The following is a 24,993-nucleotide window of genomic DNA, read 5'->3' on the forward strand; positions in this document are numbered from 1 at the left end:
GTTCATACAGACCTCAGTGTGTCTGATTTTCAAATAAATCACTGAAAGGAACATTTTTTAAAAACCAGCTCTGACCAAAAGAAAAGTACTGAGAGAAAAGAGTAAAAAGGTAAAAAAGTCAAAGCAAATAAGAGGTAATCATCAAGAAACCATAGGTCCGTCTAGTCAAGGCTATGGTTTTTCCAGTGGTCATGTATGCATGTGAGAGTTGGACTGTGAAGAAAGCTGAGTGCCGAAGAATTGATGCTTTTGAACTGTGGTGTTGGAGAAGACACTTGAGAGTCCCTTGGACTGCAAGGAGATCCAACCAGTCCATCCTAAAGGAGATCAGTCCTGGGTGTTCATTGGAAGGACTGATGCTGAAGCTGAAACTCCAATACTTTGGCCATGTCATGCAAAGAGTTGACTCATTGGAAAAGACTCTGATGCTGGGAGGGATTGGGGGCAGGAGGAGAAGGGGACGACAGAGGATGAGATGGCTGGAAGGCATCAACAACTCGATGGACACGAGTTTGAGTGAACTCCAGGAGTTGGTGGTGGACAGGGAGGCCTGGTGTGCTGCGATTCATGGGGTCGCAAAGAGTCGGACACGACTGGGCAACTGAACTGAACTGAACTGATCAAGAAACCATGTTAAACAGAGTGGTATTTCCTGAAGCAAATGGAACCCACTCCAGTAGTATTGCCTGGAAAACCCCAAGGCCAGAGAACAGTCAGAAAGGACTTTGCAATTGAACAACAACAAAACCTCTTAAAGCAGAAATGAATGTATATTTTCCTTCTGTTAGACTGCTTCAGAGACATAAATATAGCTTAGCAGATTAAGCCAGCATTTATGCAATGATCTTTATGTCATTTACTCTTGGTGAGGGGACAGGCAGATGGAAAAGACTTGAAATTGGCTAGTTTGGGGCTTTTGTTGGTTAACACCAGCACATTTGTGTTAGGAATCAGGAAAGGATTTAGCTCTCCACTTGATCTGTGCACGTGCCTGAGGGGCAGTGAAGTTTTGAAGGAAACAAACCAATGGAGGATTTGTGTTTCGCTCCATCAGTTTGGACCTAAGAATCTAAGAAGACGCTTGTAGCACTGTCTTCCCTCTTAGCAGATTTTTTGCTCTGAATCATCTCAACATGTAAAGCCCTGACACCTAGGATATCCTGAGGGGGAATGCAAGAAAGAAGGATGTAATTGTGCCAATTCATCTGGCCAGGAGACTGAGGGCACAATGTCCTTTGGGCAGAATAAATTGTTATTTTGGGACCTTGTGTTGATCATTTTGGCAGTAGTATCCTGGAGGGACAAATCCCGAGTTGCAGAAAGATGTTTGGGTGCCTGGGGCAGGAAGGCAATTAGTTATAAGGCTCTCCTTTTTACCTAGCCATATTCACAGAGTGAATACCCATTAAAGGCCCAATTTAATGAAGGGTAGCTGATATACATCTTACAGCCTAATTTTAAAAACATATGATGTTATTTCATTAATTTGTCATGTGCATAAATAAAAATAATTGCATTTTACAACTTGCAGTATTTAACACATAGCAAAATGCTGAAAAGAAAAATGCACATATACTTTCTGCAGAAGCTAAATGTCTGATGACATTGAAATTCTGGTTCTCTCTGCCCCTCTATTCCTTTACTAATACTGGATTAAAAAAACCCACAACAACTTAGTATGTTCTAAGGAGAAACATTTTCTTTGGTTCTATTTTTATAAGGCAATCTGGGCTTTATTTTCAATTACCCTTGGAATGCACCCTTGAATTTCTGGTTGCCATCCACCATCACTGTAGAATTAAGTGCAGTTTTCAGATTTAAAGAGCTAAGAAATTTGCAAGGTAAACTCTTTCAACTCTGAAGACAATGAAACAAATATACCACCAACAAAATATACTTGAAGAGATTTTCTGTTCTGAAAGCTCTAATTCATTGTTCTAAATCTTTCAAAATCGTGTGATCTATACAAAAAATGTATATGTGTGTGAACTATACAAAAAAAGATCTTCACGACCCAGATAATCACGATGGTGTGATCACTCACCTAGAGACAGACATCCTGGAACGTGAAGTCAAGTAGGCCTTAGGAAGTATCACTACGAACAAAGCTAGTGGAGGTGATGGAATGCCAGTTGAGCTATTTCAGATCCTAAAAGATGATGCTGTGAAAGTGTTGAACTCAATATGCCAGCAAATTTGGAAAACAGCACTGGCCACAGGACTGGAAAAGGTCAGTTTTCATTCCAATCCCAAAGAAAGGTAATTTCAAAGAATGCTCAAACTACCACACAATTACATTCATCTCATACTCCAGTAAACTAATGCTCAAAATTCTCCAAGCCAGGCTTCAGCAATATGTGAACCATGAACTTTCAGATGTCCAAGCCGGATTTAGAAAAGGCAGAGGGACCAGAGATCAAATTGCCAACATCCGCTGGATCATAGAAAAAGCAAGAGAGTTCCAGAAAAACATCTATTTCTGCTTTATTGACTATGCCAAAGCCTTTGACTGTGTGCATCACAATAAACTGGAAAATTCTGAAAGAGATGGGAATACCAGACCACCTGACCTGCCACTTGAGAACCTGTATGCAGGTCAGGAAGCAACAGTCAGAACCGGACATGGAACAACAGACTGGTTCCAAATAGGAGAAGGAGTATGTCAAGGCTGTATATTATCACCCTACTTATTTAACTTATATGCAGAGTACATTATGAGAAACGCTGGGCTGGAAGAAGCACAAGCTGGAATCAAGATTGCCAGGAGAAATGTCAATAACCTCAGACATGCAGATGACACCGCCCTTATGGCAGAAAGTGAAGAAGAACTAAAGAGCCTCTTGATGAAAGTGAAGAGATTGAAAAAGTTGGCTTAAAGCTCAACATTCAGAAAACAAAGATCATGGCATCCGGTCCCATCACTTCATGGCAAATAGATGGGGAAACGTGGAAACAGTGCTGACTTGACTTTTTTGGGCTCCAAAATCACTGCATATGGTGACTGCAGCCATGAAATTAAAAGACGCTCACTCCTTGGAAGGAAAGTTATGACCAACCTAGACAGCATATTAAAAAGCAGAAACATTACTTTGTCAACAAAGGTCCTTTAGTCAAGGCTATGGTTTTTCCAGTAGTCATGCATGGATGTGAGAGTTGGACTATAAAGAAAGCTGAGTGATGAAGAATTGATGCTTTTGAACTGTGGTGTTGGAGAAGACTCTTGAGAGTCCCTCGGACTGCAAGAAGATCTAACCAGTCCATTCTAAAGGAGATCAGTCCTGGGTGTTCATTGGAAGGACTGATGTTGAAGCTGCAACTCCAATACTTTGGCCACCTGATGTGAAGAGCTGACTCATTTGAAAAGACCCTGATGTTGGGAAAGATTGAAGGCAGGAGGAGAAGGGGATGACAGAAGATGAGATTGTTAGATGGCATCACCGATTCAATGGACATGAGTTTGGGTAAACTCTGGGAGTTGGTGATGGACAGGGAGGCCTGGCGTGCTGCTGTTCACGGGGTCACAAAGACTCGGACACGACTGAGAGACTGAACTGAACTGAACTGAAATCTTTCAGACAACTCCAATTACCCCTTATTCTCCAGAAGAAACTCACTGCAGTTCTGCTTAAGTTCTGGTCATCAAACCTGGCCTAGAGGTGAAAGACTGTGGAGACAGCAGCAGTTCAAAGGACTTGCGTTAGGGCTGAATGGCAGTGTTTGGGCCATCAGATTCACTAAAAGGAAGTGTGCAGACTGGGCCATTAGGACTTTGCAACTTTCCTTTGCCAGGTAATGACATTTTCTCTTCTTGAAGACTGTTGCCTCCCAGCTTATGTTTCTCTCCTCTTTTTCCTTTACCTCCTCTACCTCTTTCCTCCCACCTCCCCCTCCTCCTCCTCTCACCTTCCTCCAATTAAGAGAATAGAGGATCCACTATGAGAGAGGTGGCTATAGGGGCTCTGGACCGGATGGGCTTTATACAAACGCAAAGCACCCAGGTGACTAGGGAAGGAGAAAGATGAAAGAAGTTTCTGCCCTCATAGAACCTGGAGAAATGCTACCACAAAAAGAATGAAAGTGACTACAGGACGATGAGAGATTTATTTTTTGTGTGTTTTTGTACATACTTTTCATGTGTAGTCAACTAAAGTAAATAATATTTGTCTCACATTTTCCATTATATAGTAGCTATCTTTTTCTATTTTCATTTAGAAAATGTGTGTCCTTCCTGGTTGGCATAAGCTGCTTAATGCAATCTCTTTCATCTGTGTTGATATTGACCTTTCACCTGAGATACCTTCCTCCTTGTGTGACCCATTCCATGTGTCATTAGAGCATCTCAGTAGTTAAATTTTTACATGATGGAGAATGCATCATTGAAGAGCAAACATTTTTGAGATTTTTTTGGATCTGTTTTAAAACAGCAGCTTGGATATTATCAGATTCATATGTTTACACTGTGCTGTGTCCCATGCAACTTGTAAATATTTGATAAATGTTACCTTTAATTTCTGATAACATTATGAAAGTGTTAAGAAATGTTATGGCCGATAACCTCTTTCTGAGCCTAAGATTCACATTTACCAAGGAGAGTTATTGATTGACTAAAGCAAAATGATTTTGTTTTTAGGGAAACAAAGTCTCTCAGAGACCACATTCAAACTTTCCCTTCATTTAATTGTACCTTTTCCAAGGACAGAGATAAGATTTTTCTTTCCTCTGGTTCTCAAGCAGGTCAACCTGGGTCTACCAAGACCAAATATTTATGGACATATGTGAGTATGCAGTTTCCTAATGACAAATGTGTGATAATATGTCAGAATGAAAGATTTTTGAGACAGTAATGTTGACTGTCTGAGTGGGGCATTTACTTAAGCTGTGTTGCTGGGAAGCAAGTACCTGGCCTTCAGTCAAAAAGCATTTTCTAATGAATGAGTTCACATTTTGAAGTATAAACTCCAAGATCAGGACATCCACGTACAAAGGCATTGTCCTGTGCAGAAAGAATTGGTGATTTTCACAAAAGCCTGAGAAAACGTTCTTTCAAGTCTGTGTTTCACAGTGGATAAAACTTAGCTAATTTAAATTAATAAATAATCATCAAATAATAAACTAAATTTTGAAAGGAAAATGTTTTTAAAAAAACAATTTGCTGTCCCATGCCTTGCTAAGTGACTTCGGTCATGTCCAACTCTTTGTGACCCTATGTACTGTAGCCTGCCAGGCTCCTTTGTCCATAGGATTCTCCAGGCAAGAATATTGGAGTGGATGTCATGCCCTCCTCCAAGGGATTTTCCCAACCCATGGCTCTCTCTCTCTTTTTCAAAAGATTTATTTATTTACTTATTTGGCAGTATCAAGCCTTAGGTGGAGCATTTGAATGCTTAGTTTTGCATGTGGGACTGAGTTCCCCAATTAGGGATCAAATCCAGCCCCGCCCCTGCATTGGGAGCACTGAGTCTTAGACCCTGGACCACCAGAGAAGTCCCAAACCCATGTCTCACGTCTCCTGCATTGGCAGTTAGGTTCTTTACCACTAGAGCCACCTGGGAAGCCCTAAAAGTCCACATACCACACTATACGATTCTATTAATATAAAGTACAAAGACATAAAAATGTATTTTATGCTATTAGAATACAAGATATTTGCTTCCCTGGGGGAAGTGACTAGAAGGAACCTGATGCGGAGATTTTATGGTGCTGGTAAGATTCTGTTTCCTAATCTGTATATTGTTTACATAAATGTGTCCAGTTTGTGAAAACTCACTGAGCTTTACAGTTATGTATACATGTGCATGACAAAATTTTTCACTTTAAATTTTCATATATATTTAATAAAAAACATACACACATACTGAAGTCTGCATATGTCTTGGTAGCTTTTAGTTCTGTTTTTCTTTAAGGAAAAATATATTTTCTTTTAAGTTCAAATGGGTCTTCTAAGTAAACATACTTGCATTCTTACTGAAGTTGGAATGTGCACATTTTACACATATATTTTGAAGGAATCTCTTATTATATCCAACATAGTTTGTGTGTAACTTTTCATAAAAGTGAAAACTTAACTCTCACTGCATCACTAAGCTCTGAGCTGCCCGATGCAGGGGGCATGTCCTCTTTATACCCTCGAAGCTTGGTGTATGGTAGGTAATCAATAATTATTGAATCAAATAGATCAGGCAGAACAGGATCCCTAATATTCCTTCACCCTGACCCCCAGTCCCTTCAGTCTCTCTCCAATTCACACTTCACAGAGAGTTAAAGCATAACCACTTCTGCTGTGACCAGTAACATGAGTGGCAGGAATCTAGCCTCAAATCAGGAGATATTGCACAAGAGCCAGGAAGTACTCAAGGACAAGAACTGAGTAACTTCATCAGCAGTAGGTAAACATCAGTGAGCACAATGGCCATGCTAAACAGAACAAGCTCAAAGTGCAGTGTCATGGCCAGCTGTCTCCTTTCACTGGAATGTTCACAGGTGCTCCTTAGGGACCTACCTTGCAGGAATGATTGAAATGATTTTATTTTCTGGATGATTTTGTGATTGCAAAGGGGGGTTAAAGATGCATTGTCCCTGCTTTCTTTCCAAGGATAATTAATGTTGATTAAGGTCCTGTGCTATATGTATCTTATTTTATCCCTCACAATAACACTGGAAAGACGGACTATCATTATCTCTATTGAATAATGACCTGATTGAGGAGTTGCAAAGTTAAAGATCTTGCTCAGGGCCACTTAGCCAATGAGTAGCACTTTGGGCTTGGGAACTAAGTCTCCCCCCTGCATGGCTTGTTGTTGTTTAGTTGCTAAGTTATGTCTGACTCTTTGCTATACCCCAGGTACTGTAGCCGCAAGGCTCTTCTATCCATGGGATTTCCCACGCAAGAATATTGCAGTGGGTTGCCATGTCTGTCTCCAGGGGATCTTCCTGACCCAGAGATTGAACCCACATCTCCTTTTTGGCAGGAGGGTTCTTTACCACTGAGCCACTGGGGCTGGTGATGCCAAATAGGTTTCCTCTCTAGAGCTAAGCCTGGTCAATGAGCAGTGGCTACCTGGGGTTAGTTCTGTGCTGAAGTGAAGTCACTGCAGAGCTCAACAGGGAAAAAGGTTGATACAGATTAGCCACGCTGCTTCTTTGCTATCCCTATGCTCTACTCTTCCCACAACCCACTGCTTTTATGTTCCTGGGGATCCACAAGTAGATAATCATCATAAGCCTTGTTATTAAGTCTCCTTATTGCAAAATTCAGACTTAAATTGAAGAAAGTAGGAAAAAACATTAGGCCATTCAGGTATGACCTAAATAAAATTCCTTACGATTATACAGTGAAGTGAAGTGAAAGTCACTCAACCATGTCCAACTCTTTGCAACCCCATGGACTACACAGTCCATGGAATTCTCCAGGCCAGAATATTGGAGTGGGTAGCCTTTCCGATCTCCAGGGGATCTTCCCATCCCAAGGATCTAATACAGGTCTCCCTCACTGCAGGCAGATTCTTTACCAGCTGAACCACAAGGGAAGCCCAAGAATACTGGAGTGGGTAGCCTATCCCTTCTCCAGCAGATCTTCCTGACCGAGGAATTGAACTGGGGTCTCCTGCATTGCCAGCAGATTCTTTATGAACTGAGCTATCAGGGAAGCCCATGATTATAAGTGGAAGTAACAAGTAGATTCAAAGGATTAGATCTGATAGAATACCTGAAGAACTACGGACAGAGGTTTGTAACATTGTACTGGAGGCAGTGATCAAAACCATCCCTAAGAAAAATAAATGCAAAAAGGCAAAATGGTTGTCTGAGGAGACCTTACAAATAGCTGAGAAAAGAAGAGAAGTGAAAGGCAAAGGAGTAAAGGAAAGATACACCCATCTGAATGCAGAATTCCAAAGAATAGCAAGGAGAGATAAGAAAGCCTTCCTCAGTGATCAGTGCAAAGAAATAGAGGAAAACAATACAATAGGAAAGACTAGAGATCTCTTCAAGAAAATCAGAGATACAAGGGAACATTTCATGCAAAGATGGGCTTGATAAAGGACAGAAATGGTATGGACCTAACAGAAGCAGAAGATATTAAGAAGAGGTGGCAAGAATATACAGAAGAACTATACAAAAAAGATCTTCATGACCCAGATAACCATGATGGTGTAATCACTCACCTAGAGCCAGACATCCTGGAATGTGAAGTCAAGTGGCCTGAGGAAGCATCACTATGCACAAAGGTAGTGGTGGTGATGGAATTCCAGTTGAGCTATTTCAAATCCTAAAAGATGATGCTGTGAAAGTGCTGCACTCAGTATGCCAGCAAATTTGGAAAACTCAGCAGTGGCCACAAGACTGGAAAAGGTCAGTTTTCATTCCAATCCCAAAGAAAGGCAATGCCAAAGAATGCTGAAACTACTGCCTAATTGTACTCATCTCACATGCTAGCAAAGTAATGTTCAAAATTTTCCAAGCTAGGCTTGGAACTATGAACGTGAACTGAGAACTTCCTGATGTTCAAGCTGGATTTAGAAAAGGCAGAGGAACCAGAGATCAAATTGTCAACATCCACTGGATCATAGAAAAAGCAAGAGAATTCCTAAAGAATATCTACTTCTGCTTCATTGAATATGCTAAAGACTTTGAGTATGTGGATTACAACAAACTGGGAAAATTCTTAAAGAGATAGGAATTCTAGATCAATTTACCTTACCTGCCTCCTGAGAAACCTGCATGCAGGTCAAGAAGCAATAGTTAGAACTGGACATGGAACAACGGACTGGTTCCAATTAGGAAAAGAGTATGTCAAGGCTGTATATTGTCACCCTGCTTATTTAACTTTTATGCAGAGTATATCACACGAAATGCCAGGCTGGATGAAGCACAAGCTGGAATCAAAATTGCTGGGAGAAATATCAATAACCTCAGATACGCAGATGGCACTACCATTATGGCAGAAAGTGAAGAAGAACTAAAGAGCCTTTTGATGAAGGTGAAAGAAGAGAGTGAAAAAGCTGGCTTAAAACTCAACATTCAAAATACGAAGTATCCAGTCCCATCACTTCTTGGCAAATAGATGGGGAAACGATGGAAACAGTGACAGACTTTATTTATTGGGGCTCCAAAATCACTGCAAATTGTGACTGCAGCCATGAAATTAAAAGACACTTGCTCCTTGGAAGAAAAGCTATCACCAACCTAGACAGCATACCAAAAAGCAGAGCCATTACTTTGCCAAAAAAGGTCCATCTAGTCACAGCTATGGTTTTTCCAGTAGTCACGTACAGATGTGAAAGTTGGGCCATAAGGAAGGATGAGCTCCAAAGAATTAATACTTTTGAACTGTGGTGTTACAGAAGACTCTTGAGAGTCCCTTGGACTGCAAGGAGATCCAACCAGTCCATCCTAAAGGAATTCAATCCTGAATATTCATTGGAAGGACTGATGCTGAAGCTAAAGCTTCAATACTTTGGCCACCTGATGTGAAGAGCTGACACATTAGTAAACACTCTGATGCTGGGAAAGATTGAAGGCAGGAAGAGAAGGGGATGACAGAGGATGAGATGGTTGGATGGCCAACTCAATGGACATGAGTTTGAGCAAGCTCTGGGAGATGGTGAAGGACAAGGAAGCTTACCATGCTGCAGTCCACGCGGTCACAAAGAGTCGGACACAACTGAGCTACTGAACAACAACAAAGCCTTGTTATGCTTTTCACTCTGCAAGGCACAGACATGATGAACCACAACCAAATAAGTCAGCTTTACATTTTGCATGCTCCAAAGAAACTGCATCCGTTCCACAACCAAGTAGGAGATATAAAGGTTCATAATGTTTCTCAGTTCAGTTCAGTTCAGTCACTCAGTTGTGTCTGACTCTTTGAAACCCCATGGACTGCAGCACACCAGGCCTCCCTGTCTATCACCAACTCCCGAAGTTTACTCAAACTCATGTCCATTGAGTCGGTGATGCCATCCAAGCATCTCATCCTCCATGGTCCCCATGGTGTTTCTACTTAAGTCTTAATTTCACATAAGGAGACTTTAAAATCACTAAAGTAAACATAGACTGAAATTATTCTTAATATCAATTCACTTAAACTAAAAAGAAATTATGTACCTACACTATTTTGTAAAATTTTGAAGCAGACTAAGACAATGAAAAGGGAACCAGATTGGAGTCAGAACTATCAGGTCCAGGTTTCAACTTGACCCCTTGCTGGTTCTGCAACCCTAGGCTAATCACTCCAATGTTTGTATTTTGGAGTCATACCTGGGTTTTAATCCTGGCCATGACATTCACAAGTACTATGACATTATGCAGTTTGCCATTTTCCCCAAAGCTTCATTTTCTCATTTTTCAAAGGTGGACATCAATAGCTACCTCATTTGGTTGTTACAAAATTCACAGAAGTGTTGCATGTTAACTGCTTGGCATAGTCTTTGCAACACTGATGTCCTTAACAAATGCCAGCTGTCATCATCATTGCTTAACACCCAGTTTCCTCATCTATAAACTTGGCTGTGAAATGAATGTCTCTATTTCTCACAAAGTCCAATGGAAAGTTCAGGCTCTATAAAAACATACCATTTTATTTATTATTACGTTATTCACACTTCAAAGAGCATCTAATATATTAATGAAATAGGACCAAAGAAGAGAATAACAAATAATAATGTATAAAAGACATGTGCAAAACAAGTGAGAAATAATAGATGGGTATGGGAAAAATCTTGAAAGAATTAAAACAGTTCCAACTGAAAAGCTTAACATATAGATTTTGAAGGAAGAGAAAGGCATGCCTGGTCATAGAGCACAGAAAAGGAACTTAAGTCTCATTCTCTTGGAAAGAATATCCTGTTCCAATTCAGAAGCATTGATATCAAGTTCTAACTCTGACATTTCTTAACCTTAACTCTTCTGAAACTCAGATTTTCTCACCCTTTCAGAATGGGGAAAATGAGAGCATTGGCCTTTCTAAGGACTGAGAATAAAATTAGATCATGCATGTGAACTGGCTTTGAAGAACTGAAAAACAGTAAAGACACACAAAATTGTTTTTAGTTGACGGCACAAGACGAAGCCAAAACAAGATTATGGTAAGTGAACTTCCTAGGGTGTAATGTTTGAGGATGTACTCAGCATGACTCTGAGAGCATGCCTCTTTAGATTTTAAACCCCAGTTTCCTCATTTGCTTCACCCTCATTTCAGGTTTGGGGCAAGCCAAACAGACAGCAAGCAGGTCTCTCGAAACGGAGTAAAGACATGAAGATAAATAAAGAGATATGAGGGCATAGTAGTAAATCCAACTAATAATATGCTTATAAAGTACCAAATGATTAGTCTGGACCCAGTGAGACAGTAGAGCAACCTCAGATTTTGGAGAAGGGATGTAGATTGTGTTAGGTTGTGTTTTCATGGCTTGAGAGTGTATGTAGCAGTTCAGTCAGTATCTGAAATGTATGACAGATCTATAGTAGGGGTCAGTATTACTTTTTTTTTATTATGGGTTTTGGAAGATAATAGAATTATATATAACATTGTATGTCAACTATTGGAGAAGGCAATGGCACCCCACTCCAGTACTCTTGCCTGGAAAATCCCAGGGATGGGGGAGCCTGGTAGGCTGCAGTCCATGGGGTCTCGAAGAGTTGGACACGACTGAACGACTTCACTTTCACTTTTCACTTTCATGCATTGGAGAAGGAAATGGCAACCCACTCCAGTGTTCTTGCCTGGAGAATCCCAGGGATGGGGGAGCCTGGTGGGCTGCAGTCTATGGGGTCGCACAGAGTCAGACACGACTGAAGCGACTTAGCAGCAGCAGCAGCAAGTCAACTATTAAAATTATGAATTGATGACTATCACCCTGCATTTAGAAGAATTAATGCATGCCCTTGTACTTTACTCTGTTAAGAGAAGTATGGTGGGGATTTCTAGGTAATATGTCAGACTGACACTTGCCATCAGTTCAGATTGACTGCTAAAAAAGGGAAACAGCCTTTGGATAAGCTGGCATTTTCAGCACAACTATTCTTGAAACATAGAACCACTTGTATATAATTTTTGAAGCAAAGTTCATCTGGAGCTTATAGGATGTCAATATTTAGACTTGTGTGTCTAGATATCTAATGGCAGAAGTCTTAATTTTGTTCTGTTGTGGGTTGAGAAAGACCTTATAGAGTCATGGAAGATCAGAGACCTAGGGCTTTATTTTGACCTATAATGGGAAAGTTTTTTACATTATATCTAAACTTAGTCAATTAATAATGACTGCCAGGAGCAGTATCAAATGAAGGATTCCAAGGCCTCAGCTAGGATCAGCAGGAAAAAGTCACAGTTGATTAGCAATGTCTGTTACAAGTTTTGCATAGATGAGGGTGGTGTATGTGCTATATAGAGTCTCCTGATCTAGTTCAACCCTTTTGTTTTACAGTTAATAAAACGAAGAGGAAAACTGAATCAGTCACATGCATGATCCGTGAATAAATCAAGACTCAAACTTAGGTTATCCAATTAAATTTCCTTCTTTCCCCATCTCCTTCTTAAATAAGTCACAGAACATTTTTGTTTGCTTATAGTTATCTGTGCTTTACATTCTGGTGCATAAGAGAAGATTCAGCATCTCAGGGTAATCCTTTCCTTCAGGATATTTCCCTCCAGCTTAAAACACATCTTTTCTAGGCTACTCAGTCAGAAATACAGCATAATGGGAGCCTTTGCTGAATATGAAGCAGATTCCTAGAAAACAAGTGGGCATTGATTTATTTTTATTGATGTGCTTTTACTAACTGACAGGAAGTGTTCTTTGAACACCTCTCTCCCAACCATTCCACTCCAATAACCCACTGAGTTTGATCATTTCCAACACATGGTCCATCCTGCTGTCTGGAGAGCTGAGAGTTTTACCAGCCACAGTGCTAAGTGCGCCAACAGGCACCTAAGTCTAGCCCATTAGAAGCTGTGTTTTCCTGATGCAGGACTTGCATACTGACCCCAAGATAACCCACTCATTGTGGGACGTGCGAATGGGAAATGGATTGAGATATGGATACATTGGCTGACTCTTGGCCTTTGGAAAAAAAAAAGGTTTAGCTAGAAATAAACTTGCAGATGAACTATTCACATAACCCCTGTATAAACGCAGTTTTGGGGAATAAGATACAAAATAAGTGGGAAAAAAATATCAGCTATTTTTTATTTTTTTCCCTTAGAGTACAGATGTTATCTACTTACAAATCATTGAACACCAGGCATTGCCTATAATCTCCACATTCTATGTCACTTTCTCTGCAAAAATCAGTAGCATAGAGGCTTACAATATTTGGAAGACTGAGCTGGGAAGCATGGGGAGTATTGCTGTTAGGAGAAGAGTGAAATGACCTCTGGGCTAGAAACAGCCCATTCAGTCCTTTTATTCCCATTTTCCATTTAAACACTGGACAAATGTAGTATTAACAAATTCTAATAATTCTGAAAAAAGTATCTTTTTTAAAAATAATGTTCCTGCCCACCAGACAGAGTTTCTCAGAGTTTATTTCTGCTTAGTTTGCTTTGTATTTTACTGATATAATATCCAAATCACTATCAATTAGAAAAGAAGGGAAAACATATTTCACCCATAACGTCACCATCCAGCAAACTAAAGTACTTTTTTGGTACATTCTCCTGAGCATGTATGTCTGCATAGCTATACCTTCTTCATGTTGTTATTTTTTACTTAAATCCATAAGTTTTTTCACATTTCTTTGTCTTATTTTTTTTCCAGAGCCAGTATTTTTAACAGCTCCAAAATATTTTACCAAGTGTATATGCCATAGTTTATCCTTTTAAAATCCTTTATTGCTAGAAATACAGGTTATTTTCAATTCTAAATAATACTTCTATGAATGTCTTTATGTAGACACATGGCTACAATATCTCTGAGATCCCCTTAACTTGTATTTTATTGCTTTTTCCTCTCATTCTCATTTCTCTCTCTCATTTTCATTCCAAACCAAGCACTTGGATTTTGATGGTTTTGTTGGTTTACAAATGGTTAAATTACTTAAAATATTTAAAGTTTTGTAAAAATCTTGTCTGTCATTTTCTTGGTTATGGTCTTGGCCTGAGTTAAGGTGGTTTTAGCTTTCCATATTCACATGAGGAGCCAAATTTCCTATAAAGAAAGAGTGTTTTGATCCTCTAAGAAGGGCCTCAGTGACATTCTAGGTACACAACACTTCTTTGTGCTGGTGGCCACAGCAGGGACATCACTTGCGAAGCCTGCCTAAAATAAAAATGGCACTTTTATGGTTGTAGATGTGTTTGTCCAAAGAACATTTAATCACTCTGAAGGTTTTTTCCCCTTACAGCGAGCAGCATTTTGTAACTGTAGAGTTCTGCTAATGCATACTTCTGCCGGGAAGCTTCCCAGGGTGGGGCACAAAAGATGCTAAGTGGCAGGGGGCGATGGGAAGAAAGCCATTAACACTCCAGCAGCGAGGTCAGATTTGATGTTTCCTTTTGTTTGCAGGATCCAAATTAAGAAGCCGCTTCTGTACTTTCCCTGTTGCCTCCCACCTAAACATACTCTTGGGTCATCTCACTCTGGTCACATCTTTTGACAATTAGCCACCCATTAACAGGATGATTGAAAAGAAGCCAGAGTGGTTTACACATAAAGTGCTTACTCTTTTCCAGGAAGAACACATATCTCTACAGTTTCATTAATGCTTCGGCCGATTAGTACACAAAATAAAATACTTAGACTCTACAAAGCACAGCAAAGGAAAGAAAACGGGTTGGGAAGGAAGAAAATTAAAAAACAAAAATACCCTTAGAGATTTTTCTTATTCTTTTTTTTTGTTTTTCTTTTTGCAAACCTGCTTTAAAAAGGGGGGGAGGGATGTTATCTTGCTTCTATCTTTTTCTGCCTTTAAAGTCAGTATTACCAACCATTTTACTTGTACTTTACTATTATTATCTGAGTGATGGCTGTGACATGTTGATCATATACGGCAGTGAGAAAATTGATTTCCCTCAACAGAAATGCTTCCAATTTTCCCAGGGCCATAATTTTATGTGCACAACAAAATAAAAGGGTCATTTTCCTTAAGATGAGGGGAATTGAAATCTTTGATAAAAGCTATGGTAAATGTTGTACTTTTGATTGCGGAAACTGCAGTTTTCACAAATATCTGGCCTGTCTGATTTGAGGGTGTGGGTTGGGGGCAGGGGAGAGGGATTTGAAGGCAAAGAATTGTTGTTATTTTTTTTTAAGAGCTGAATTTATTTAAGAAAGCCCCGTAAGTCCACAGCTTCACTCTAAGTGCTCATATTCCCATTAAAGGGAAGTTACAGGGTTGCTGCTTTGAGCTACGTGCCAACAAGCAAGGGGGCCAAAAGAAGCCAGTCGCACAGATGGGACCTTCTCAAAGAATGAACACCTGTGTGGCCCGCGGTTCAGAGTGAGCCTGTCACAAGATGTATTCATAAACTCATCAATGTTATTTTGCAAGCCAAAGACATTTCATACCTAGGAAGGCAAAGGGTGGGAGGATTCAGGGACAAATTGATGTAGCATAAGCATAGGAAGAATAAAAACAGAGGCTGTTTCCTAACTATGTCCTAATGCCGCTTTGTTTGGTTAGCAGGCTTTACTCAATCTGATGGAAACTGATTTCCAAGTAGCTGATGGAGCAACACTTACCAACAAATATTTAGAATTAGAGACCTTTGCTTCACTCTGAATCTACATGTAGGGTTAAACTGTAAGCTTTCCAGCCAAATAGCCAAGTATTTTTATTTGACATTTGATTTGCCAACAAGATTTTTATATAATGACTATCAACAGATGAGAGAAGATTTCAAAAATATCTTGGTTTTAAACAGCAATCTTCTTGAACTAGAAGAATTCTATCCTCTTTTACATTTTCTATGTAGACTAAAATAAACAAATAGAGCTTTTAAAATCAGAAGTATTTTCATCATGGGGTTTTTTATGACTATGAATAATATTCATTTGTTAGAAAGCAAAATTCACAATTCATTATAAATCTGGGAGCACATCCTTCTGGAAAAAATTAAGAGTAGCAAAAGTATAAGAAAAATCTCAGCAATCTTTCTCAAAGAGTATATTGTAAGGAAAATAGTCTTGATGTCTCTTGATTTTTTTCTTCCAGACATTCTTCTAACTCTATGAAAGTAAAATCTGAAATTTCTGGGATTTACATCCTGAAATATTTATTCTGCATGTGCTTTCATAAATCTTTTCATCAAATCAAGTGAGATGAGTTCATGTTGATAAAAAATTTGAAGTTTCAGCAAAAAGGTTGTATGTTTTCTTTTCAAAGTTATGGGTTAAAGCTTGAGTCAATAAGCAATAGGCTAGGGGCCAAATGTTGTTGTCACCTATTTTAGTATAGCCCCACCTGCAAAGAATGGTTTTTACATTTTTTTATTATTGAAAAAGTCTTTAAAAATAATACTTTGTGACATAAAAATCATATCAAATTCAGATTTCAGTGTTGACCATAAATTAAAATTTATCAGAATGCACATTTATTTATACACAGTCTCTGGCTGCTTTCATACTACAATGGGGAAGCTTAAAAGTTGCAACAGACCATATATATGACCTCCAAAGCCTAAGGTATTAATATTTACTATCTGAATCTCCAACTTAGGCACTCCTTTACCTACTGGGGAAACTTATTAGATGATTATTCCAAAGCACTGTGCATGAGTTACTGTATAAACACACCAAAAAATAGTCCTTTTGTATAGGCATAAACTACTTTTTGATAAAGTTTGATAGGTGTGAAGCCATTACAAAATTGTCCCTTCCCAACTCACAATTTGGACAGAAATCTATTGATCTTACTTATATCTGCAGTATCAATGTTTTGGTGTTACTGAGGGATCAATCTTGAAAAGTTAAGTGAGACATTTTTAGGAGATCCTTCAGAAAGTAGAAACTTTTAGAGTACTTAGGAAACTTAGCACCTGGAAAAAAACCTAAGTTCTTATACTTTGCTGGCGAACAGCATTTATGCACCTCTATTTAGAGGTATGGGCTTCCCTGGTGGCTCAGTGGTAAAGAATATGCCTGCCAATGCTGCAAAAGTGGGTTCAGTTCCTGGGTTGGGAAGATTCCCTGAAGAAGGAAATGGCAACCCATTCCAGTATTTTTGCCTGGGAAATCCAACAGACAGAAGGAGCCTGGCAGACTATAGTCCATGGGATCACATGGAGTCAGACAAGATTAACAACTGAACAACAATATTCAGAGGTACAGGTAATGAAGAAAGAAAACTCATTTCATTTCCTCAGAGCTGTGCTCTTTGAGTGTCCCATTCTTTTTGGTGAGATTTAGACGGCAATTATAAGTGGGTCTGAAGACACTGGCCCAGGCAGGATGAGTGACAAGCCATAAATAAATAATGCTTATTTGAATCTGTGGTCCCACCTCTTAAATGTGAAAAGATCTCTGCATTGAGAATAGTAACAATGAATTAGAGTAACTTGCCTGCTCATTAACATGTGGTCTGATCTAGGTAAATCAATTTGGAGGATGTCAATGTATTTAATCCTTCCCAAGGGTGAGTTGTGGCTTTTTACAATTTGTTGACCTTACAATGCCCAGAAGAGTTTTCTCACCTCCTCTCCAGCCTGCCTCAGATATTAAGTGTATCTGTGCTGAACCAGGAATGTGACAGATTCTTTGCATTTATTCTGGCAAAAGCAGTGGATTAGTGCATGCTGGAATGCCAAGGAAGATTCAGGTGTTTGTACAGAAAATATATCACTCCCACTGAAAACACCCATTCTTAGAATAGTGGTGCTTTCCCTCGCTTATATGGAATCAGCCTCCTTACTCAAATTGCACTCCTTAAAGGGTCAGCATCTGAGAAATTACAGAGCATGTTTCTTTAGGATGGAAAGATTAAAAACTACACTGTAATCTGGGAGGCCACATGGTTTTTTAGGATCTGTACAGTGCCCTGAATTTGGTTCAGTGAGTATGTGATTTGCATGCATGGTCACATCTCTGGATCAAAACCTTTTAGACAGTCATGCACATCTACTCAGCCTTGGCCCCCACCTCAGGATGAGAACATAATGGCTGCAATAACTAGTGGGCTTGGCATTCCTGGGCCTTTCTTCCCTTGCCTGGCTGTGCCTTGCCCACCAGTAAAGTGTTTACAAACCGAATTTCCTCAAATCAGTGCTCCAAGATATGTTAATAGGTGCTCCATGGGGAAAAAAAACTACCTCATGGAAAAATAAGTTTGGGAAGTTCTGGGTTAAATAATGTAAAAAACCCCAACAAAACCTATACTGTTTCTCAGAGCCTTTGATTTGGCTATATATATGAAGTATGTAAAAGAATAATATTATGTGCATTTCCCCAAATTATTTGTCCTGAAATTCAATCAACAATTAGACTTCAGTGGTACAAAATTTGGGAAATGCTGAATTAAAGAAAGTGAGAATGTCTTCTCTAACTAGTGAGCAGAAATTACTGCAACTAATAGAAGCAGACAATGTAAGTGGTAGAATGGATCTTACTTATTTTCTAACAACAACAACAAAAAAACCAACAACTCTCAAACTATAGGCAATTCTAAAGCCTGAGAGACTTAATAGTTATTGTATATTCATGTGCTCACACATCTTACACATGTATATACTAAACTATTTCAAAAACATGTAAATTGTAAACTGTATTTTACAGTTCTAGTAAATTCATAAGAGCTTTTTTGTCATCTACCAACCATCAGCACACCTATCACGTGCAAGTCTTGGGATATTTTGCAGAGAAAACGGGGTTCCTCTACATGGAAAGGCTTAGAGTCTCTTCATTCAATATACAAGGAGACTGACATTAGTCTTATATTATATAATAAGACTTATTCCCTTCAAGTTTCTTAGTTGTCTTTATTCTCCTTGTGATTGGACAAAGTCTTTGAATTAGTGTTTTTTATAACAGCTGGGAACATAGTGGTCTATAGAGGTGATTAACAGCCACTCTGCAGGCAGATTGTGTGTCAGTCTGATCAAGGAACAAATTAAGTTGGTTTCTGGCTTCTCTGATGGCAAATAGGGTTGTTGATAGAGGTGGAGTTGGTGTATTTCAAGAATCACACAGACATCTGTGTCGAGATGCTTGAGGCAGAGCAAGATGCATAGAAAATTCTTGGGTGGTTTCCATCACTTCATGGGAAATAGATGGAGAAACAGTGGAAACAGTGTCAGACTTTATTTTTCTGGGATCCAAAATCACTGCAGATGGTGATTGCAGCCATGAAATTAAAAGACGCTTACTCCTTGGAAGGAAAGTTATGACCAACCTAGACAGCATATTCAAAAGCAGAGACATTACTTTGCCAACAAAGGTCTGCCTAGTCAAGGCTATGGTTTTTCCTGTGGTCATGTATGGATGTGAGAGTTGGCCTGTGAAGAAGGCTGAGCCCCAAAGAATTGATGCTTTTGAACTGTGGTGTTGGAGAAGACTCTTGAGAGTCCATTGGACTGCAAGGAGATCCAACCAGTCCATTCTGAAAGAGATCAGCCCTGGGATTGCTTTAGAAGGAATGATGCTAAAGGTGAAACTCCAGTACTTTGGCCACCTCGTGTGAAGAGTTGACTCATTGGAAAAGACTCTGATGCTGGGAAGGATTGGGGGCAAGAGGAGAAGGGGACGACAGAGGATGAGATGGCTGGATGGCATCACCAACTCGATGAACATGAGTCTGAGTGAACTCCGGGAGTTGGTGATGGACAAGGAGACCTGGTGTGCTGCGATTCATGGGGTCACGAAAAGCCGGACACGACTTAGTGACTGAACTGAACTGAACTGGGATGACTTAAGACATGACCAATGATGAATGGACAGATGAAGGGAATTTTCCATTATACACCACATTCATGAACAAGTGTGTGTCAAATAGAGGTCATGAAAAGAAGCATATTTACTAATGTGAATAAACAAAATGAACCATCTAGCAAATATGCATAAAGATGCTACTTAATCTAGATGTGAAAGTTTAGCTCCATTTAGGAGAGATATAAGCCTCAAATTAATAAAGATAATAAAAGGGAGAAAGAATATTTAGGAACACGAATCTATATTTAGTTAATTTGTCACTTCCGTAAAAATTACTGATTGTCTGTGTCATGCACTGAAGCTTCTAGACTGAAAAAGGACAGCAGCCAGTTCCTTAAGTTTATGAACTGGTCAGAGAGATAACTCAAGAAACATTTGCAGTAGAGTGTGACAAGCGCTAGAACAGATATAAGTACAGGTTGCTCCATTGAAAAAGAGTCTTTCTCAATGATGAGATGAGGGGGAAGGATGGGAAATAAAGCAAGGCTTTTCAGAAAAAGTAATAGGCTTGCTAAGATCTGAAGGATGTGTGGTGTCATCAGATAAGTAAAGGAGTGAAACAGAGTTATTGCTAGAAAGAACAGCAGGTAGAAAAGCTTAGAGGTGACACTGACAGCCAAATTAGTTTGGAAAACTGAAAGCAGTTCAGGACAACCTTTTAGGTTGAGTGTGTATAGGATGGTAGCAGAAGAGAGATGGCACGTGGCAGGGACACCAGGTGAAGCCACCTGGATAAACAGCAGTCAACCATTAAGAATATGCTAAAATAAACTGTATTACAAAGGCAATGGGAAATTCTTGAAGAATTTTAAGTAGAGGAGCAACTTGATCAAAAATATATTTAAGAACAACCAACCTAACCTGACAAGAATTGAATTTAGTAGGTATAAGAAAATCTGTGGAGAGAAACTATTCAAGATTAGCAGTATATCCAGAGGGATATTCATTTAAGGTAGTGATGGTGGGGCTGGAGCGAAAAGGACAGATTTCAGAGATAGCGGTGAACTCAACAGGAGTTTATAGTGATTTACTGGATGCATAAATGGGGTTGCAGAGGTAGAATTAAAGATGGGACCCAGGTATCTTCTTGGCCTCATGTGCTGATGGCACTGCCATGTCCTGAGCGAGACATCATGAGAGCGAGACATCATGAGAGCAAGAACATGTGTCTCCTTCAGGGTGGGGTATGGTGGGGCTACACAATACATTCTGGCATTTTTATCTTTAATTTTTAACTCAATTGTTTAAAGTATATTTTAACACAGGATTTCAGAGGAGAAATTCCAAGTGATGAGAAGTCCCAGGGTGCACCCTCGGGAACGAATGGCTGAAGTGGAGGTGAAGGTTACTGGAATAGAAGTGATCAAGGAATGGATTGGCTAGAACAGATTGTTCTTAACAATTCTCAAATCCCCCAAGATAACAACAGAGCTTGCTTTAGAGATCCAAGTAGTCAATCCAAGTTTAAAGTCTTCAATAAATGAGGGGGAAGTTACCATGCTACTACAAGAAGTCAAGAGTGATATGGCCAAATATTATGAGTAGTCTGTAAGGATGAGGGATTTTTACACAAAGGTAGAAGCATAATGTTTGGCCAGCCAGATGTTTTGGAGAGTGAGATACTTGAGATGTAAGAAAAATAAAGGCACCTTCTTGATGAAATTTCAAGGATGTTGGTATCCTCAGGAAAGAGCATATCAATTAAAGCCAGCAGTTTAGGGATGCATTTGTAGAAAGCCTGAGACCATAGAGGGTTTGTGTGCAACGTAACAGGAAATCCTGAGAACACAGTGGAAGATTTGAAAAGAGGATCAATGGATGTTTAGGTCCACAGAGGAAGCATAGAGCTATCTGGGGATGAGAGTCTGGGGAAAATGGATGAACAAAAGGAGGAGTCTAAGGCAAGGACCAGGATAATGGAATGGTGATGAATAATTGGTTTAGGGCATTAGTAGATTCTTAAAGCTGCTATAACAAATTACCAGAAATGTAACAGCTTAGAACAATACAAATGCATTATCTTACAGTTCTGGGGATCAGAAATCCAAAAATAGGATTGATAGGGTAAAAATTTATGTGTCAGCAGGGCTGCATTTCTTCTAGAAGCTCCAGGGGAGAATCCATCCCTTGCTTTTTCCAGATTCTAGAGGCTTGCCCTCATTCCCTGGCTTGTGGTTCCCTTCCAGGAATATTGTTCCACCATCTGCTTCCACCATCACATATCCTCCTCTGATTCTTCTGCCTTTCTCTTTCCCATATAAAAATATTTGTGCTTATAGGTGCACCCAGTTAATCTAGGATACTTTCCATCTCAAATTCTTTTTCTTTTTTTTAAATTATTTACTTATTTATTTATGGCTGCACTGGGTCTTCCTTGCTGCATGCAGGCTTTCTTTAGTTGCAGTGAGCAGGGGCTACTCTTCGTTGTAGTGTGCAGGCTTCTCATTGTGGTGACTTCTCTTGTCATGGAGCACAAGTTTAGGCACATGGGCTTTAGTGACCTGCTGCCTATGGAATCTTCCTGGACCAGGAATTGAACCCATGTGCCCTGCATTGGCAGATGGATATTTCTTCACTGTACCACTAGGGAAGCCCTCAAATTCTTAATTATGTTTGCAAAATTCTTTTGCCATGTGACCAACACATTCACAGGTTATCAGAATGAGGACGTGGACATCTTTGAGGAGCTGTGATTCTGCCAACAACAGGGGCCACAAAGTGTGCTGGCGAGGGGGTGAATAAAGTTGGAAACAGCGGAACAGACTCAGGGCTCTCATCGGGGATTGACCGAGTTAGGAATGACTGATTTTGAAAGAATTCTGATATAGATCAGGTTGTTGATGAAAGAATCATGTGGATCTCAGAATCCCACCACAATCTGAAAACAACAGTGGACTCCAAAACTTATCAGCAGAGAACTGAACTGAGAGGGTGAGCATTCGGAGCTTCTGGCAACCACGGGACGATCACATCAATTTCCTTAGACGAGGTTGAAAATGAGGTATGTTCATTGCATTTATTTATCAAATATTTAGTTAGCCTATATGTAGCTACAGATACAGGATAAAAATAATAAAGTAGTTTTTATGAGACTGATGTACTGCTAAGGAGGCAGATGAAAGAATAGTTTTTAAAAAGAGCTTTGCTAGCTAGGGAAGGAGGTAAGGCATGAACAAAGAAGAGAGTCAGAGTGATGTAGAGACTGTTGCCAGGATACCAAGGAAATGCTTCAACTAATAAGCTTCTTTTTCTTTGAATCATTCTTTACATCTTGCTGCTGCTGCTGCTAAGTTGCTTCGGTCATGTCCGACTCTGTGCGACCCCATGGACGGCAGCCCACCAGGGATCTTACCAGTCACTAAATCCCATGTTTGTTCCTTACAAAATTCTTGCAAATACCTTATTTTTGTCTCAATTTGCCTTCTACCACATCAATCCACATTGCCCTAAACTTCACATTTTAATTTTTCTAAGAAATGGAAAAATTAGAACAAAACTATTCGTGGGGGAGAAATGATGGGTTAGATTTGGTATATGCTCGTCTTAAGAAAAATGCAGGATAAGAGATATAGGACAAGTTTGGTGAGTCAGATTTGAAAGTCATCTACATGACAATAGTACTGAAATCCAAGACTGAATAAATACTTTCAGGGTGAGATTTGGGAGAAATAAGGGCTGATAATCAAGAACTGAGGTCCATACATGAGGAGAGAAAAATCAGAGAGGTGGGAGAGAGCCACGAGAGAAACATAAGGGCACCATTTGTTACAGAAACTTTTGTCACAGGGGTCAAATGGAGTGTCACTAGTGTTTAAAAGCTGAAAAGAGAAGAGATAAGCCAAGGACATGCCTTGGATTTAGCAAGAAGGAGAGCATTATAACCTTGAAAAAAAATTATGGCAAATAATTGAGGATCTCAGGTAAGAGAAAAGTTTAGTTTCTTTGAAAGTGGTGGTATTATATAAACAAATCTTGATTTAGTCCAGGAAACTTTAATATAATACCACAGGCAGAGTAACTTATGAACAAGAGAAAATTTATCTCTCTTATCACAGTTCAAGAGGCTGTACGTTCAAGATTAAGTACCACCATAGTTAGGTGAGAACCCTCTTCTGGGTTGCAGACTTCTCACAGTGTCCTCACACGGTCAAAGGGGTGAGTGATTTCTGTAGGGTCTCTTTTATAAGAACACTAATCCCATTCATGAATGTTCTACGCTTTCAAAGGCCCCACCTCTTGGGGGGATTAAAATTCAACATATGACTTTTGGGGGATACAAACAGACAATCAGATCAGATCAGTCACTCATCGTGTCCGACTCTTTGCAACCCCATGAATCGCAGCATGCCAGGCCTCCCTGTCCATCACCAATTACCGGAGTTCACTCAGACTCACATCCATCGAGTCAATGATGCCATCCAGCCATCTCATCCTCTGTCATCCCCTTCTCCTCTTGCCCCCAATCCCTCCCAGCATCAGAGTCTTTTCCAATGAGTCAACTCTTCGCATCAGGTGGCCAAAGTACTGGAGTTTCAGCTTTAGCATCATTCCTTCCAAAGAAATCCCAGGGCTGATCTCCTTCAGAATGGACTGGTTGGATCTCCTTGCAGTCCAAGGGACTCTCAAGAGTCTTCTCCAACACCACAGGTCAAAAGCATCAATTCTTCAGCACTCAGCCTTCTTCACAGTCCAACTCTCACATCCATACATTACCACAGGAAAAACCATAGCCTTGACTAGATGGACCTTTGTTGGCAAAGTAATGTCTCTGCTTTTGAATATGCTATCTAGGTTTGTCATAACTTTCCTTCCAAGGAGTAAGCGTCTTTTAATTTCATGGCTGCAGTCACCATCTGCAGTGATTTTGGAGCCCAGAAAAATAAAGTCTGACACTGTTTCCACTGTTTCCCCATCTATTTGCCATGAAGTGATGGGACCGGATGCCATGATCTTCGTTTTCTGAATGTTGAGCTTTAAGCCAACTTTTTCACTCTCCACTTTCACTTTCATCAAGAGGCTTTTGAGTTCCTCTTCACTTTCTGCCATAAGGGTGGTGTCATCTGCATATCTGAGGTTATTGATATTTCTCCTGGCAATCTTGATTCCAGCTTGTGTTTCTTCCAGTCCAGCATTTCTC

The sequence above is a fragment of the Bos indicus genome, chromosome 10, assembly GCF_029378745.1.
Source record: "Bos indicus isolate NIAB-ARS_2022 breed Sahiwal x Tharparkar chromosome 10, NIAB-ARS_B.indTharparkar_mat_pri_1.0, whole genome shotgun sequence".
Lineage (NCBI taxonomy): Eukaryota > Metazoa > Chordata > Mammalia > Artiodactyla > Bovidae > Bos > Bos indicus.